This window comes from Arachis ipaensis, chromosome B5 (assembly GCF_059453495.1).
Source record: "Arachis ipaensis isolate K30076 ecotype BB chromosome B5, ASM5945349v1, whole genome shotgun sequence".
In the NCBI taxonomy this organism is placed as follows: Eukaryota; Viridiplantae; Streptophyta; class Magnoliopsida; order Fabales; family Fabaceae; genus Arachis; species Arachis ipaensis.
The window spans coordinates 48,236,130-48,248,521 of NC_142440.1; the positions used below are offsets into that span (position 1 = coordinate 48,236,130).

Genomic DNA, 12,392 nt, shown 5'->3' on the forward strand with positions numbered 1-12,392 from the left:
GCTAGGATTTTCTCTTCCGAAATTGATGGGTTCTGTAGCATTTCTTGGATGAGGCTTTTATTGTTGCCCCCTGGTTTGGTGCTGGCTAGTTTTGAGAGTGCGTCAGCTCGGGCGTTTTGTTCGCGGGGTATGTGGCAGATCTTATATTCCCCGAGTTGTCTGAGCTGTTCCTTGGTTTTATCCAAATACTTTTTCATGGTGGGATATTTGGCTTGATAGCTCCCTGTTATCTGCGAGGTGACTACTTGTGAATCGCTGTAAATGTTGAGTTTTTGAGCTCCAACCTCTGTAGCCAGCTTCAAACCGGCTAATAATGCTTCATATTCCGCCTGGTTGTTTGAGGCCGGGAACCCGAACTTGAGAGAGAGCTCAACTTGGGTTCCTTGGTTGCTTTCTATTATCACGCCTGTGCCGCTTCCAGTCTTATTTGAAGAACCGTCCACGTAGAGATTCCATTCTGTGGGGGTTTCCAAGGCGTCTGTGAATTCTGCGATAAAATCGGCCAGATGCTATGATTTAATGGCCGTCCAAGCTTCATATTGGAGGTCGAATTCTGATAACTCGACTGCCCATTGTAAAATTCTGCCTGCTAAATCCATTTTTTGCAGTATTCCTTTTATGGGCTGGTTGGTTCGAACCTTAATTGTGTGAGCCTGGAAGTACGAGCGAAGTCATCGAGATGTTAGGATAAGAGCATAGGCAAACTTTTCTATCTTCTGGTAGTTCATCTTCGATCCCTGTAGCGCTTTGCTAATGAAATAGACGAGTTGTTGCCCACTTTCGTCTTCTCTGACTAGTGTTGAGGCTATTGCCCAGCTTCCTACTACGAGATATAATATGAGCGGTTCTCCTTCTCGTGGTCGAGATAAGATAGGCGGTCATCCTAAGAACTCTTTGAAGTCTTGGAAGGCTTGTTCACATTCTGTCGTCCATTCGAACTGCTTACCCTTTCTTAAAGTAGTGTAGAAGGGGAGAGATCTTATCGCTGCCCCTGCTAAGAATCTGGATAGGGCGGCCAATCTCCCGTTGAGTTGCTGCACTTCTTTGACACAGGTGGGGCTCTTCATGTTGAGTATGGCTTGGCATTTATCCGGGTTTGCTTCGATTCCTCTTTGTGTGAGCATGAAACCTATGAATTTGCCTGCTTCTACCGCAAAGGTGCATTTTGCAGGATTGAGTCGCATGTCGTGCCTCTTTATAGTGTCGAACACTTGAGTCAGGTCAGACAGTAATGTGTCTTCGCTTTGTGTCTTTATCAACATGTCGTCCACATAGACTTCCATGACTTTTTCGATGTGGTCTGAGAAGACTTTGTTCATCAGCCTTTGATAAGTAGCACCCGCGTTCTTAAGACCGAAGGGCATCACGATATAGCAGTAATTTGCTTTTGACGTTAAAATGAGGTCTTTTCTTGATATGATGGATACATGGGGATTTGGTTGTATCCCAAGTATGTGTCCATAAACGAGAGGTATCTATATCCGGAGGAAGCATCTACCATAGCGTCGATACTTGGGAGTGGGTAAGGATCTTTTGGGCAGGCTTTGTTGAGATCGGTGTAATCAGTACACATTCACCACTTCCCATTTGATTTTTTCACCAAGACGACGTTGGCTAACCATAGTGGATACTTGACTTCTCTTATGAATCCTGCCTCTAGTAGTGCCTGTACTTGCTCTTCCATAGCTTGGGATCGCTCTGGCCCAAGCTTTCTTCGTCTCTGCTGCACTGGCCGAGATCCTGGATAGACCGCCAACTTGTGGCATATTAGCTTGGGATCTATGCCTGGCATGTCTGCGGCTTTCCATGCGAATAGATCGACATTATCGTGTAAGAATTGTATCAGTAATTCTTTTGAGTCTCCTTTTAGGATTGTTCCGATATTAGTTGTTTTGTCCGAGGTGTCTCCGATCTGAACCTTCTCTATCTCGCCTTCTGGCTGCGGACGGAGTTCCTCTCGTCGCTGCACTCCGCCAAGCTCAATTGTATAAAACTCTTCTCCTTTGTCTCTAAGGTTTAGACTTTTGTTATAACAGCGGCGTGCCATCTTTTGATCTACTTTTATTGTAGCTATCCCTTCTGTAGTTGGGAATTTCATGCATAGATGTGGGGTCGAGACTATTGCACCGAGTTGATTCAGTGTTGTCCGACCTATTAAAGCATTGTAGGCTGAACTTACGTCGACCACAATGTAGTCTATTTTGAGGGTCCTGGATTAGTTCCCTTTTCCGAAGGTTGTATGTAGTGATATGTATCCTAATGGTTGTACTGGGGTATCTCCCAGTCCGAACAGACTGTTCGGTACGCCTTAAGCTCCTTGTCTTTTAAACCGAGTTTATCGAAAGCTGTTTTGAATAAGATGTCGGCGGAGCTTCCTTGATCTACTAGTGTGCGATGGAGATTGGCGTTTGCCAGTATGATGGTAATGACCATGGGGTCGTCGTGTCCCGAGATGATTCTAGATACGTCCTCTTTAGTGAACGTGATTGCAGGGATGTCGGGTGCTTTCTCCTTTCCTTCGACATGATATACTTTTTTGAGATATCTTTTACGAGATGATTTGGAGATTCCTCCCCCTGCGAATCCGCCATGTATCATGTGGACGTGTCTTTCTGGTGTACGAGGTGATCGCGCGGTTCGTCTGATATCTTCGTCCCTTCATCTCTTTCTTTGATCATCATCTCGGGTTGCTAAAAACCGATCTAATTTTCCTTCCCTCACCAACTTTTTCTGGATGGAAAATCTGGCCAGGAACTTTTTGGCCAGGTCGTCAAAGTTTGAGATGGACTTTGGAGGTAAGTTGTCAAACCATCTGATTGCTGTCTTCGTGAGAGTTGTTGGAAAAGCTTTGCAGCGAATGACATCTGAGGCATCGATAAGGTACATTCTGCTTCTGAAATTGCTAAGATGATCGTTGGGATATGTGGCACCATCATACAAAATCATATCCGAGAGCTTGAAGTCTTTTGGAATTTTGGTTTTCATGATTTCCCTGGTGAATGGATCTTGTTCTTTGCGTGAATTTTCCTCAGGAGTGGTCCGAGGAGCTTTTGATTGAGATCGGCTTCTAATTGCTGTAGTTTTTCTTCCAATTCTCGACGTCGTTGTACCTCTCTTTGCAGATCCTTTCCGATCTCCCGTTGTTGTTGGGTTTCTTTCTCAAGTTGCTTTAAGCGATCTTGAAGCGCTTCTATTGCTCCCGGATTTGATGAGTTTTTGTCTCCGTTGAATTCCAGAGCATCCTTCAATGTAGTGTCCACGTTCTTGTGCGGTGTTCTATTTTCTAGATCTGAGTCGTGGTCGTTGTTATGGCCGTCCGCCATGGTGTTGGGATGACTTCCAGGGTCCCCGGCAACGGCGCCAATGTTTCGAGGGTTACCTGAAACTGGAGGTTGATCTCGGATGAGATCTTCTGTACTGGTCGGAGATGGCGTGTCCGGCGGGCTGGTGACGGCCGAAGCTGTTGTGTCCGACTTGTTGGACTTGTTGCACTGCTGATCCTTGGCCACCGGAGGGTGGGGGGTACCTGCAAGAGACTGCGATGCTTAAGTTAGCATGGGTATTAAGCAGGTTTATTGTAGAATAAGAGTATGAGTTATACCTGGGTGCTCCAGTGTATTTATAGTAGTGTGGGCTGACCTTTCTGATAAGATAAGTTAGTTATCTTATCTTATCTTATCTTATTTGGGGTGAAGTCAGCTTATCTTCAAGGGAACCGCCTTTGTCTGTATAGGCTTGGATTGCCTTTGGATGTGGGTCGTGTTCCTCTATTTGGGCCCTTTGTTGGGCTTTCTTGTCGATTTGGCCAAACTCTTTAAGAAGAGGTCGGTCGCTTTGTTGCCAATCATCCCAGGTCGGGTAGCGCGACCCAGGGTATGAACAGATACCTTCTTATGCTAAGTTCATGAAGGACATCTTAAGTCATAAGAAGGATTGGAGGGAGGCAGAAACAGTCCTCCTCACTAAAGAATGCAGTGCAGTTATTCAAAAGAGCTTACCAGAGAAACTTAAGGATACTGGTAGCTTTATGATACCATGCGCCTAGGGAGATTCCTGCACAAAGAGAGCCTTATGTGATCTTGGGGCAAGCATCAACCTCATACCTGCATCCCTCATAAAGAAGCTCTGATTAACTCATGAAGTTAAACCAACTCGCATATGTCTCCAACTTGCTGATGGATCTATTAAACTTCCATCAAGCGTGATTGAAGACATAATTGTCAGGGTTGGACCCTTTGCTTTCCCCACAGACTTTATGGTATTGGATATGGAAGAGCACAAGAATGCAGCCCTCATTCTAGGAAGACCCTTCCTAGCAATAGGACAGACTCTCATTGACGTCCAAAAAGGGGAAGTAATCCTGAGAGTCAATGAAGATGAGTTCGTGCTGAATACTGTCAAAGCCATGGAGTATCCAGACATTCCAGAAGAGTGTATGAGCATTGATATCATCGACTCTCTGGTGGAAGAAGTAAACATGGTTAAGAGACTCGAAGAAAAGCTGGATGACATCTTTTATGATGCCTAGCTCGAGTTGGAGGTAGCAGATGAAATACAGGAAACTTTGATGGCTCCTAAGGAAAAGAAGAAGCCTCCTAAAGTCGAGCTCAAACCATTACCATCATCCCTAAAATATGCATTCTTAGGTGATGAGGACACCTATCCTGTGATTATAAGCTCTACCTTAGGGCTACAGGAAGAAGAAGCACCAATTCAAGTGTTAAGAACACACAAGACAGCTCTTGGATGGACTATAAGTTACCTTAAGGGCATTAGCCCAAACGGTTGCATACACAAAATCCATCTAGATGATGACGCCAAGCTAGTGATAAAACCACAAAGGCGACTGAATCCATCCATGAAGGAAGTGGTGTAGAAAGAAGTCACTAAGTTATGGGAGGCTGGGATTACCTATCCTATTTCTGACAGTCCCTGGGTGAGTCCTGTCCAAGTTGTTCCCAAGAAGGGAGGCATGATAGTAGTTCATAACGAAAAGAATGAACTAATTCTTACAAGGACAGTTACAGGGTAGCATATGTGCATTGACTATAGAAGGCTTAATAACGCCACCAGAAAGGATCATTTTCCTTTACCGTTCATAGATCAAATGCTAGAGAGACTAGCAGGGCACGTATTTTATTGTTTCCTGGATGGCTATTCCAGTTACAAGTAAATTGCGGCGGATCCACAGGATCAAGAAAAGACAGCATTTACGTGCCCATATGGCATGTTTGCCTATAGGTGGATGCCATTTGGCCTGTGCAATGCACCTACCACCTTTCAGAGGTGTATGCTCTCCATATTTTTTGATATGGTAGAGAAGTTCCTTGAAGTATTCATGGATGACTTCTCTATCTTTGGAGATTCATTTGAATCCTGCCTTAACTATCTAGCCTTAGTTCTGAAATGATGCCAAGAGACAACCCTGGTTTTAAATTGGGAAAAATGACACTTCATAGTGACTGAAGGAATCGTCATTGGACATCTGATTTCGAATAAGGGGATAGAAGTGGATCAAGCTAAAGTGGAGGTAATTGAGCGATTACCACCACACACTAATGTCAAAGGAATCAGAAGTTTCCTGGGATATGCAGGATTCTACAGGAGGTTTATAAGAGATTTTTCTAAAATCTCAAAACCCTTGTGAAACTTACTCACAACTGACACTCCATTTGTCTTTGACTAGGAGTGCCTGTAGGCCTTTGAGACTCTAAGAGCTAAGCTTATCACTGCGCCTATAATCTTTGCACCCAACTGGGACTTACCATTCGAGCTGATGTGTGACGCCAGTGACCATGCCATTGGCACAGTTTTGGGGCAGAGGCATGATAAGCTTCTGCATGTCATTTATTATGCCAGTCGTGTTCTAAATGACACACTGAAGAACTATACCACCACAGAAAAGGAATTACTTGCAGTGGTTTATGCCATTGACAAGTTCAGATCCTATTTAGTAAGGTCTAAAGTAATTATCTATACTGACCATGCTACTCTAAAATATCTCCTCACCAAGCATGATTCTAAACCCAGACTTATAAGATGTGTTTTACTTCTGCAAGAGTTTGATATAGAAATTAGAGATAGAAAGGGGACAGAAAATCAAGTGGCTGACCACTTATCTCGAACTGAACCAGTAGCTAGGGATTTTCTTCCCTCCACTGACATATCTGAAACCTTTCCAGATTAGCAACTCTTTGCCATTCGGACAGCACCATGGTTTGCAGACATTGCAAATTACAAAGCTATAAGATTCATTCTTAAAGAGTACAATAGGCAGTAAGCTCGAAAACTCATGCATGATGTAAAGTACTACCTGTGGGATAAACCATATCTCTTTAGGAGATGCTCGACTGGGATCATCCGACGCATCCTAGAGATTGAGTTGGCAAAGGGTTGGCAATCTCCCTCATGGTCATGACATGCCTCAGCAAGGAATCCTAGAGATTGAGTTGTTTGACGTATGGGGTATAGACTTCATGGGACCCTTTCCACCTTCATACTCAAACACCTACATCCTAGTAGCAGTAGATTATGTGTCTAAATGGGTTGAAGCAATAGCATCACACACTAATGACACTAGAGTATTAATGAAGTTCCTCCAGAAGAACATCTTCAGCAGGTTTGGTGTCCCTCGGACATTGATTAGTGATGGAGGTACTCATTTCTACAACAGACAGCTTGATTATGTTCTGAGCCGTTGATGAACCCCAATCTTAGGGTTTATTTTGTGTAGAATTTGGAGGGTTCTATCAATATTCTATCACACTTATCCATATAAAATGCATAGTCTTGTGTTTCCTTCCCAATCTCGCTTAATGGTTGAAAACATGCTTTTTAGGTCCTAAACAAGCTATATTTTAATCTCTCTATTACCATTTGATGCCATGATCTGTTTGTGAAGTGATTTCAGAGTATACAGTGGTAAGAATGGTCTAGAAGAGGGAAAGGAAGCATGCATAAGTGAAAGGAGCATGAAAAGTGGAGCTTTGGAGCATTGGCATCGACGCGCACGTGACCTCATTAATGAAATCGTGACTGGTGTTTCTGAAGAGCTCCAAGCCCAGTTTTGAGCTGAATTTTAGAGGGAAAAGACCTTAAGGACCAAGGATTGAAGGGGATTCACACCTTTTTACACATTTTAGTTAGTTTTGGGAAGTTATGCTTTTAGAGAGAGAAACTCCAACTTCTCTCTACGTTTTGGCTTTCTCAATTTCAATTGCACTTGGATCCTTTGGTTAGATCTGAATTCAATTCAATTTTACATTGCTCTACTTTGTAGATCTCATTCTTCTACTCTCAATTTAGTTTTCTTGTTACTCTAGCATTGTAGATCGTAGATTTGGCTCTTGTTACTTTGATTTCTATTAATGCATTGAGGAATTTCATGTCCATTGTTGTTAATTACTTGATTGTTGTTGATTGCTTGTCTTAGATAGCTTGAATTCAAATTCTCTTCTCAATTTCACAATATCTTTCACTATTGCTCACCAAATATTTGAGAAAATGTCAACTATAGCTATGGAGTAGATTTTCACTCTTGGCTTGGGGGTTGGGTAATTGGAGACACTTGAATTGTCAAAGCCTTTTGTTGATTGAGAATTGGAGATTGCTAATTGATTTGAATGACGCTAAGTCTAGTCTTTCCTTGGGATTTGACTAGGACTTGTGGACTCAAATCGATTATCTCCATTTGCCTTTCCTTCATAGTTAGAGGTTAACTAAGTGGATCAATGACCAATTCTTGTCACAATTATTGGAGGGGATGAGGATAGGAATTCCAATTCCCAACCCTAGCCAAGGCTTTTATATTGATTGATTGTCATTCACCCTTGTTTAGTTCAATTTCTTGTGTCCCTTAGCCTACTTGTTATTTGTTCATTGCTTTTTTGCAAGCTTGTTTACATTTCTCGTATTCAACCTCAAACACCAAGAGAACTCCTAACCAATGATGTGCACCTTAGGGCAACTCCTAGGGAGAATGACTCGGGACTAATACTCTCGGTTATTGATTTTGATTTGTGGACACAGATTTTCTATGTTTGATGCGTTATAACTTCTTGGTTTAGACTATACTCACAACGGAATTTGTTAGTAAAATTCTATACCGACAAAATATCGCGCATCAAAATGGCGCCGTTGCCAGGGAGTTGCATATGTGTGCCATGTTGTTGGTTAGTGTATATATGTTGATATGTGAATACTTGCATTTTCCCTTGATTTTTTGCTAGTTCAATTGTTAGTTAGGATTAATCTTTGTTTAGTGCACGTTGTTGTCATGAGCTCTATGCTTCTTTCATTGAATGACGCGTTCACTACCGGATCCGAGCTTAGCCTCTTTTGATCCGGAATTTGAGAGAACTATATCACATCTTAGGCAAACTCGGAGACAGTTAGCCTTTGGAGGTGGTGAAAGGGTTCCTACCAATTCACCAACCTTATCCGAGGTTGAATCGGAAACGTCATTCGAGGAAGAAACCATCTACTCTTCCATTGATACTTCTAATACTTCTTCCATTGATCTAGGTACCGATACTATGGCCGCTCCAAGAAGAGTTACTCTTAAGGAAGCCGGTGCTCCGGACTATGTTCTTCAACCGCTTCAAGTGCGGCATCCGGATTTGAATGCTAATTTATAACTCAAAACCTCCTTGATCAATCTTCTACCCAAGTTCCATGGACTTCCCGCTCAAGATCCTATTAGACACTTTAGAGACTTTCAAGGTGTATGTTCAACAATAAGGCGGGAGGGTTCCGATGAGGTTGCTATTTGGTTGTTTGCCTTACCATTCTCTCTTGAGGGAAGAGCTATAGAGTGGTTCTATACTTTGCCCGATGAGAATGTTGGTGATTGGAATTTGCTTAGAAGGGAGTTTTTAGATAAATTCTTTCCTCCGGAGATGACGGATAGGCTAAGGAAAGAAATTTCATGCATTGTCCAAGGTGAATTGGAAATACTTTATGTGTATTAGGAACGGTTTCGGAAGTTTCTTGACTCATGCCTTCACCATATGATTGACACTCTAGTGTTGATTAGCTACTTTTGCCAAAGAATGAAACCACAAGACAAGATCCTTTTGGATGCCTCAAGAAATGGATCCTTGACAAAGTATAGAACGGCTGATGCCAGGGCATGTTGGCCAGTTTTACTGACCTTTTCTTTACTGTTTTTAGGCTAGTTTCATGCATTCCCTTAGGAAATAAGCTAGTTTTGGGTAGATATTCACTTACACCTTGATTCAAGCATACATTGTGCATTTTACATTATTTCATGAGGATTTTGCATGAGTTTAGTGACAAATTATATGCTGCATTGCCCATGACTTGGACTGGAACTTTGATGCGCTCTATTGCTTGATTTCAGGACCAAAGGAAGCAAGGAATGGGAGGTAACTTGCAAAGTTAATGAGAAAAGTGATTGCCAATAACGCTCTCGAAGCCATCATTGACCACGTTAAGAGTCACGTTAACTAAGTTAACGACAACTCTAAAGTGGAGAGGGGAAGTTGAGCCAACGTTAGTGACACTTAACATTGTCACTAACGTTGGCAAATGCTCATAAGTGGCCACATTAGAGTCCACGTTAACTTAGTTAACGTGGCCTCTAACGTTAGAAGGGGGGAGAAACGCTAACGTTAGTGACATTCAACATTGTCACTAGCGTTGGCCTAAGGGGAAACATACCACGTTAACTCCCACGTTAACTTGGTTAACGTGGGAGCTAACGTAAGAAGCAAGAGTGGTCGACAATGTTAGTGACACCCAATATTGTCACTAACGTTGGAAGCAACCACACAACCCCCCAAGGAGCCACGTTAACTTCCACGTTAACTTAGTTAACGTGGAAGCTAACGTTGATGAGTGAAAGAAACGCCAACGTTAGTGACATTCAACATTGTCACTAACGTTGGGGATGGCTAAGCATGGCCACGTTAGAAGCCACGTTAACCTAGTTAACGTGGACTCTAACGTGAGACATAGGGGCACCTTGGAATGTTAGTGACAATGTTGAGTGTCACTAACGTTCTCGAAGGATGGCAAGCCCACGTTAAATAGCCACGTTAACTAAGCTAACGTGGGCTCTAACGTGGGAACAAAGGGGGCTTTTCAAAGTTATTGGGAATGTTAAGTCTCAATAACATGTGCGAAGGACTTAGAGGCAACGTTAGTGGCAACGTTTGTGCCACTAACGTTGAAGTTAACGTGGCTTTTACTTAGGAACGTTAGTGAGAAAGTTGATTATCACTAACGTTATCGAACTCATATTTTCACTAAACGTTAACACCCCTAACGTCCTAAGCTAAAGTCTCTGCCCACTTCACACTTTCTCTCTGGAAGCAAAGCCAAGCCCAAATGAAGAAGAAAACTGCTTCAAACTCAAGATCCAAAGGCCCAAGACTTGAAGAGCCAACTAGAAGCTGAGAGAAGTAGTATATATAGGAGTAACTTTGAATTGTTGAGGGAGTTCGAAGAAAGTTGGAAAAGAGAATTACTCTCTGTATTCTACCTTCTCTGCATTTTCTAGTTTTATGATGTATTCTCCATCTTTGTTTTCATTTTCTAGAGCTATGAACAACTAAACCCCTTTCATTGGGTTAGGGAGCTCTGTTGTAATTTGATGGATCAATACTATCTTTCATTATTCTTCTTCTATCTTTTCTCTTGATTTTACTTGAAAGCCTTCGATCTTCATCCAATTGGGTAGTTATCTTGGAAAAGAAGCTATTCAAACTTGGATCTCTTTTGAACCTTGAAAGAGGAATGAAGAGATCAAGCTAGAAATGCTTTCTCATGCTGGACCAAATTGGGTTTGGATGGGTATGTGACTATAACCCTCTCAATACTTGATTTGGGAAATGCATGTGGTATAATCAGTGACCATACTTCATCTCTTCTCATGAGCAATTGACCAAGGAATTGGCTATTGATCAAGATTTGAGAGATTGAATTTATAATCCAAATCAATTAAGATTGCCAAGGAGATCAATGAGTGCATTGATTGAGGAAGAGATGAAAATGAACTTGATCCGGAGGATTGCAATATCTCCTAAGCCCAATGAACTCCCCATCTCTGATCTTACCCATTCTCTTTAATTTCTGCCATTTACTTTTATGAGCAAATCCCCCATTCCCATTTACAATTCTGCAATTTACTTTCAGTCATTTACTTTCAGTCCTTTAATTCTAGCATTTACTTTTCTGTTATTTACATTCCCGCCATTTTATTTTCTGCAACTCTCAACCCAAATTTTGGATTCGCTCAACTAGAACATTCTTCTAATTAAAGTTGCTTGATCAATCAATCCCTGTGGGATTCGACCTCACTCTATTGTGAGTTTTTACTTGACGACAAATTCGGTACACTTGCCGAAGGAAATTTGTTGAGAGACAGTTTCCACCCGCATCAAGTTTATGGCGCCGTTGCCGGGGATTGATTGTGCATCAACAATGATTAAATTGGAAGATCACTAGATTGAGCATTTTTATTTTGTGAATTTCATTTTCTGTTTGAGTGATTTACTTTCTGTTTTAGTTAAACTTCTTCCCTTCCCCCTCTACTCTTTTGTTTTTTCTTTATTATTTTCAATTCTGTTTGCTAACCCACTAACTGTTTGATATATTGTATCACCCACAACTAACAGTAATTCTGACAAAAATACTTTCTGCACCTATCTTTTCGTGCTTGCACTTGATGGTTGTATGACAGGGAGAAGAAGCGGGGCTTCAACTTCCTTCGATTCTGAACCTGAGAGGACCTTCCTTAGATTAAGGAGGGAGGCAAGAGGAAAGAAAGTGGTTGGTGTTGAGGAAGAGGAGGAATTCTTTGAACCAAACATGGAAGACAACATGGAAAACCATCATGAAGAAGAGGATCACAACCATGGGGGAGGAGGTAGAGCAAATCATGCTGGGGAGGATAGAAGAGTTTTGGGCTCTTACATCAATCCAAACCCAGGCAATTGTGGAAGTAGCATCCAAAAGCCAACAATCCATGCCAACAACTTTTAACTTAAACCACAGCTCATCACCCTTGTTCAGAACAACTGTTCGTTTGGAGGAGGTGTTCAAGAAGACCCCAATCAACATTTAACCACCTTCCTGAGAATATGTGACACAGTGAAGTCTAATGGTGTTCATCCTAACACCTATAGACTGCTCTTTTTTCCATTCTCACTCAGGGACAAGGCAGCCAAGTGGCTGGAATCTTTCTCAAGGGAAAGCTTGACAACTTGGGAAGACGTGGTGAACAAATTCTTAGCAAGATTTTACCCTCCTCAACGAATCAATAGGCTGAGAGCTGAGGTCCAAACTTTCAGGCAACAAGATGGTGAGACTCTATATGAAGCATGGGAGAGGTTTAAAGACCTAACAAGGAGGTGCCCACCAGATATGTT

The 12,392-nt window shown here is 42.1% G+C and overlaps 1 non-coding gene across 1 annotated transcript; it reads right to left on the bottom strand.

Moving 5' to 3' along the window:
• Positions 1–12,285: 12,285 nt before the first annotated feature.
• Positions 12,286–12,392, bottom strand: LOC148564098 (small nucleolar RNA R71). The gene has a single exon (XR_015884889.1). It is a non-coding gene; the product is annotated as a small nucleolar RNA R71 (small nucleolar RNA).